This window comes from Alosa pseudoharengus, unplaced genomic scaffold, assembly GCF_046254945.1.
Source record: "Alosa pseudoharengus isolate Yale_2024_CS ecotype anadromous, Long Island Sound unplaced genomic scaffold, YU_APseudo_1.1 YU_APseudo_1.1_scf_21, whole genome shotgun sequence".
NCBI classification, from domain to species: domain Eukaryota; kingdom Metazoa; phylum Chordata; class Actinopteri; order Clupeiformes; family Clupeidae; genus Alosa; species Alosa pseudoharengus.
Window position 1 is genome coordinate 629,247 of NW_027468674.1, and position 6,000 is coordinate 635,246.

Here is a 6,000-nt window from a genome sequence, read left to right on the forward strand (position 1 = left end):
ACGTCATAAACATGTTCATATGCCCTCATACACACACGTCATAAACATGTTCATATGCACTCATACACACGTGTCTCCCATAAACATGTTTATATAGTGGGCATCGCTTTTAAATGGCCACTTCAATCGCGCATTACGAGGCGTGAAGCTGCGTGAAGCTTTAGTACCACTTTCAGCCACTGTGCGTCGCTCTGCCACTGTACATCGCTCTGCCTGCCACCCCCCTTCTGAAAAAGCAGGAGGCTACCAAACATAATTGTTACCGAGAGGAATCCCAGCCTACATATTCAATAACAAAATAAATCATGCATAATTAAACATTACCTCGATTTAGGCTACTTGGGTATGGCTTAAGGCTTGACTACACGGTGGTAACAAAAATCGAAATCTACAAAATCGTTAAAACGAATGGCAATTTGCAACTTGACTGGAAATTGGAAAAACACTGGATTAAATATCGTAGGCACAGGAGAAAACTTGTACATCCATTGGCCCGTGGGGAGATCACATGCCAGTTGCCTCTCCCTTCAGTGCTATGACTCTGTTGATGACTTTGTCCAGATGGTCTATGTATTTATTGCAACGTTCGGCTGTGAGTTTGTTTCGCCAAAAAAACTCTATTGCAGATATCAATGCGTCTTTGTTCATGGGTTTGGCCTCACAGCAGAGGCTTAGACAACTATGAACCACGTTTTGGTTTCGTATATTAATTTGCCCTACTTATTGACTGCAATGTAGTCAATTGACTGCTTGACAGGTTATTTTTAATTTTCTGTACAATAAACAAATACATCTGCTTTATGCTGCAGAATTACACACTTGGACAGCCTATAGAACGGGCACATTTTGGAGAGAATAGAGAATGTACGCACGCAAGAATCTGTAGGCTATTTGTGGCGGGTTACCAGCAAACAATGTTTAATGGATTAACTCAAGACGTCAAACGTTTTCTAAACAATACAAACAGAAAGGATGCAGCAGGCAGCAAATGTAGAAGAGTAATTTGCAGTGGAAGAACAAAATGCTGAATGAAGCCCAAAGATATGAAGGCATATCTGGCAAGTTGTTATTTTTTGAAGACGTAAATGGTTGGGCTATAGGCCTAGTTTGCAAGAAGGAGACATAACGCGTGAGCATGCCACACTATCCACAGCTGCGGTAGCGGGGGGTAGGAGGATTACTGTTAGCGCAGGATTTATATAACATTCTTCAACAGGCCTGCCTCGAATGCAGGCTTGCCCAAAAAAAAGGCCTGTGGTTTGCGCAGCCTACAGTAAGTAGGTCTTAATGAGTTAGGAGTCCTCTCGACTTCTTTTAAGCTGTCTCAGAGGTGGAAAGTTGCGTTCGTTGGGTGCAGGGCCGGATTAACAATTCATAGACCCTTGGGAACTAAATGTCTGATGGCCCCCCCTGCCCCCCAGCCAACATGAATCGGGCGGTCTGTTAATAGGCCTATATCGTGAAGATTTTTCTTGCCATTTAAGGCACGAGCGCATCTGTGAGGCCAAGCCTCACCAAGTAGCCCGTTTGTTTACAACTAACATTACATTTAATTAAACTGCTTATAGGCTATGCCGAAATAGTTTCAACATTTTGAATATCAGTGTCGGGTGAATTAGGAAATGTTCTCAAAGTAGCCTTATGGCATAATGCGCAAATATAATATAGCCTAGATATTCCAATATATATCCGAATACATGTGTTTATTTTAGAGGGGATATTCGAATGTCATTTTTGAGCAATTTTGACAGTCCTGGTCCACTGTAGGCTACGCCAATCGTCTATTAACACCTTCCACCTAACCCCGGTGAGCATGACGCTGTATAGTCCGCAACGATGGTCTTATTCCAATCATGGCTAGTTGTTTGGCGATAGAGCTAGTCGGACAGCCTTTCTTCTGTAGGGTCCTGATGCGCTCACTGACTTCTGCGTTGACGACAACCATCTCTGTGTAAATGGGTTATGCATTGGGTGTCTAACCAGGCCTTTTTATCAGGCCACCAGGCCTCAGGCCCCTCCTCCTCCTGGACAATAGGCCAGAGGTGGAGAGGTGGAAAGGTGAGTTGTTGGGGGCAGGGCACCCACACACACACACACCATGACACAGAGCATTTCCAATTCAAAAAGGGAAAGCACTGCTCATTGCAAAATGCAAAATGAAGAACATTTAAAGGTAAACAGGCCTATAACTTGACTAAAACCGTGCAAAACTTGAGGCACATCTGTTATTATTTGAGCACGATATGAGCCTGTTGCATTTCGTTAGATTCCAGTGTGAACTGTTTGCGGTTTCAAACTGACCCGCATGCACAAAAGAACTAACTCCCGCGGTGCATAATCGTGACAAATGTCGATGTAGATTGACGTAAAAGTCTCATCAAATCCGCCTTGGTTGTTCACACTGCGGCCGCATTGAAAGAAATCTGACCTGAGTCTGATCCAGGACCACATATGGAAGTGGTCTAAATCGGATTTGCATATTTTTTGCATATTTTGCTAATATAGAGTCTAAGGAACAAGATTTTTTTGTCTTTAAATTTTCCTGATCCATCTTTAGTGTTTGTATCTGATGTTTTAAAATAAGCGATTATATCTAGTCCAAAAAGTGATTTTCACATTTTCTTTTTTGACAATTAATTTCACTTTTTGCACACAAGACCCCCAGATAATGTAGAAAGGTTAATGTGGTGTTAATGTCATGGGTCTGGTGTTAATGTGATGGGTTTGCTGTTAATGTGGTGTTAATGTGATGGGTCTGGTGTTAATGTGGTGGGTCTGGTGTTAATGTGATGGGTCTGATGTTAATGTGGTGGGTCTAGTGTTAATGTGGTGTTAATGTGATGGGTCTGGTGTTAATGTGGTGTTAATGTGATGGGTCTGGTGTTAATGTGGTGGGTCTGGTGTTAATGTGGTGTTAATGTGGTGGGTCTGGTGTTAATGTGGTGGGTCTGGTGTTAATGTGATGGGTCTGGTGTTAATGTGATGGGTCTGGTGTTAATGTGGTGGGTCTGGTGTTAATGTGATGGGTCTGGTGTTTATGTGGTGGGTCTAGTGTTAATGTGGTGTTAATGTGATGGGTCTGGTGTTAATGTGGTGTTAATGTGATGGGTCTGGTGTTAATGTGGTGTTAATGTGATGGGTCTGGTGTTATTGTGGTGTTAATGTGATGGGTCTGGTGTTAATGTGGTGTTAATGTGGTGGGTCTGGTGTTAATGTGGTGGGTCTGGTGTTAATGTAATGTGTCTGGTGTTAATGTGATGGGTCTGGTGTTGATGTGGTGTTAATGTGGTGGGTCTGCTGTTAATGTGGTGTTAATGGGATGGGTCTGGTGTTAATGTGGTGTTAATGTGATGGGTCTGGTGTTAATGTGGTGGGTCTGGTGTTAATGTGGTGGGTCTGGTGTTAATGTGATGGGTCTGGTGTTGATGTGGTGTTAATGTGGTGGGTCTGGTGTTAATGTGATGGTTCTGGTGTTGATGTGGTGTTAATGTGGTGGGTCTGGTGTTAATGTGATGGTCTGGTGTTAATGTGGTGTTAATGTGGTGCACATGCACACACGCACGCACACACACACACGCACACCTGCCTCATCTTTCTGTGCAATCCTTATGCACACAAGTTGCCTGGCACAAGTCTGCACTTCTGTTTTTATTGTACTTATTGTTATTTATTAGTATGTGGACTTTTCTTATCTGTTGTGTTTTATAATAACACACGTTTTTATTTTGATCCGCACAAGTATTCCAATGCCCCTGTACGCCTGTACTTGAGCAAATGGCAAAAATAAACACTTGGGGCCCTATCATGACACACACACACACACACACACAGACACAGACACAGACACAGACACACACACACACACTTGGGGCCCTATCATGACAGTCAAAAGCGTATCGTCACTCGTCAACAGCTTATTCAAATTTAGTAGGATGTCCAGTCCATATTGGGAGGGTTTTCGTTATCAAATGTGGAGTGCATGGCGCAACAAGGTGTTCCTAGGTTTTTTAATCAGTCATATGGGTGTGTTTGGGGTGTAACATCATTTAAACCAATGACAATACACACACACACACATATGGGTGTGTTTGGGGCATAACATCTGTCATAACATCTGTCGGCGCAAAGCGTGATGTCAAATAAATGCATCGGTATGTAAACATTCAACGGCGCATTTGAAGGAGACTGCTTGGGAGACCGTATGGAATAGTCATTCCCCTAAACCATGCTTTACTAAAACCTAGCATAGCCTTCACACATTTGCACTCTATTATTTGAGCTCATTGGCAAAGTGAATCTAACTTCACCATGGTGTCAGTCAACGACAAGACTGTTATATGCAGTTACTTTCACTATTAACTGACAATGGGTTACCATCGAAAACATAGGCTGGAAAAAGCAACACTTAGCCTAATATTGCTCAAATTACTGAATAAAAAAACATTTATCCTGCAGAGGAGTTTCTTATATCTCATGACGCTGCGTCTTCTGTGCTCCATACGTGTCTCTCGCCTCTCCCCTAATCACTTTTAACCGTCATTACCAATTTGCAAATGATGGTGAATAACATGAGATGTACAGTATTTCGTAATATCTTTATTCTAATTATGTTTCCCATTGTAATCGTGCAATTTGTAATGTTTTGCATGGACGTGCTCTGGTGTGCGTTCATGAATGATAGAAGGATGGTGCGTTGTGCACCCACCAATATGACTGTTGAGAATGCGCTCTTAAAATAACATATAAACAACTCGCCATAGACTTCTGACCAGGGGGGTATTCCATCAACCTCGCTAAAGGCCAAACCTGGCTTATTTCGATAAGTCTCGCTAATTTTAGTAAGAATTCCGTTCCATTAATGAGGTTAACGTGAATCCCAGCTTGGTAACTATGGGAATTTATGCCACAGAACTAACCTGCTCCGTAGCAGGTTAACTTTCAAGCTAAATTAAAGCGATGGTTCGGAGTAATTTCACCCGAGGGTTCTTTGCACCATGACCCCGAGCCAAACACCCTCCCAGAACCTTTTTTCCCTTGGTCGAGTAGCGCTGTCAGAAACTAATAACGTTCTGCAGTCATGATGGAACCAACTTTTATCTTGTAAATTACCCCACTAATAATGCCCTGAATGGTACGAAACTTCTACAGTAGTACAACTACGACCTTTAGTCCAATAACGAGGCATTAGAAAGTTTGTAAGTGTACCAGGAGTTTATTTAAATAAGACTTGCCTGATTATCTGCTACTATACCGCTACGTCAACGTTTCTTCTGTGATTTGGGAAAAGCCTGTAAAAGTCCTTGCAGGAAGCGATTACATCAATGTTTTTTGGTATATCCAGTTTTAAATATTTTTTTTCCGAAGTGTTTACAACTTAGTGTTAACTAATAATTGTTGCAAACTGAACTATGAACAAAATATTAGTGCATTCTAGATCTACATCCTTATGCATGCTTCCTGCCAGGACTTTTACGGGCTTTTCCCAAATCACGGAAGAAATGTCCTTCAACAAAATAAACGTGCAAAATAAGGAATTAAACTTTGCGCCGGGTGGAAAACGAGTTTTACGTCATGCGCCAGGGTGCAAAATACAGCCCTTGACTTGACTCATACAGAAGAGTGGCATTCTGGGTAGATCCATCTATTTTATTTATATATTCAGCACATATATAAATATACATGCAGCATCTTCCAGGGGTTAGGGGTTGGGTTTGGTTAGGGGAGGGTTTGTGTTAGGTTAAGGGAGGGTTAGGGTTGGGTTTGTGTTAGGTTAGTGGAGGGTTTGTGTTAGGTTAGGGGAGGGTTGGGGTTGGGTTTGTGTTAGGTTAGAGGTTGGGTTTGTGTTAGGTTAGGGGGGGGTTGGGTTTATGAAGCACAGTCAGATTTCAGATCACAGTCACAGGGTTCAGGGAAAATCAGGCATAACTAATCAACAGTAGAATATCACAGGTGCTCAGGTTCCATCAAAACATCAGGCATAACTAATCAACAGTAGAATAT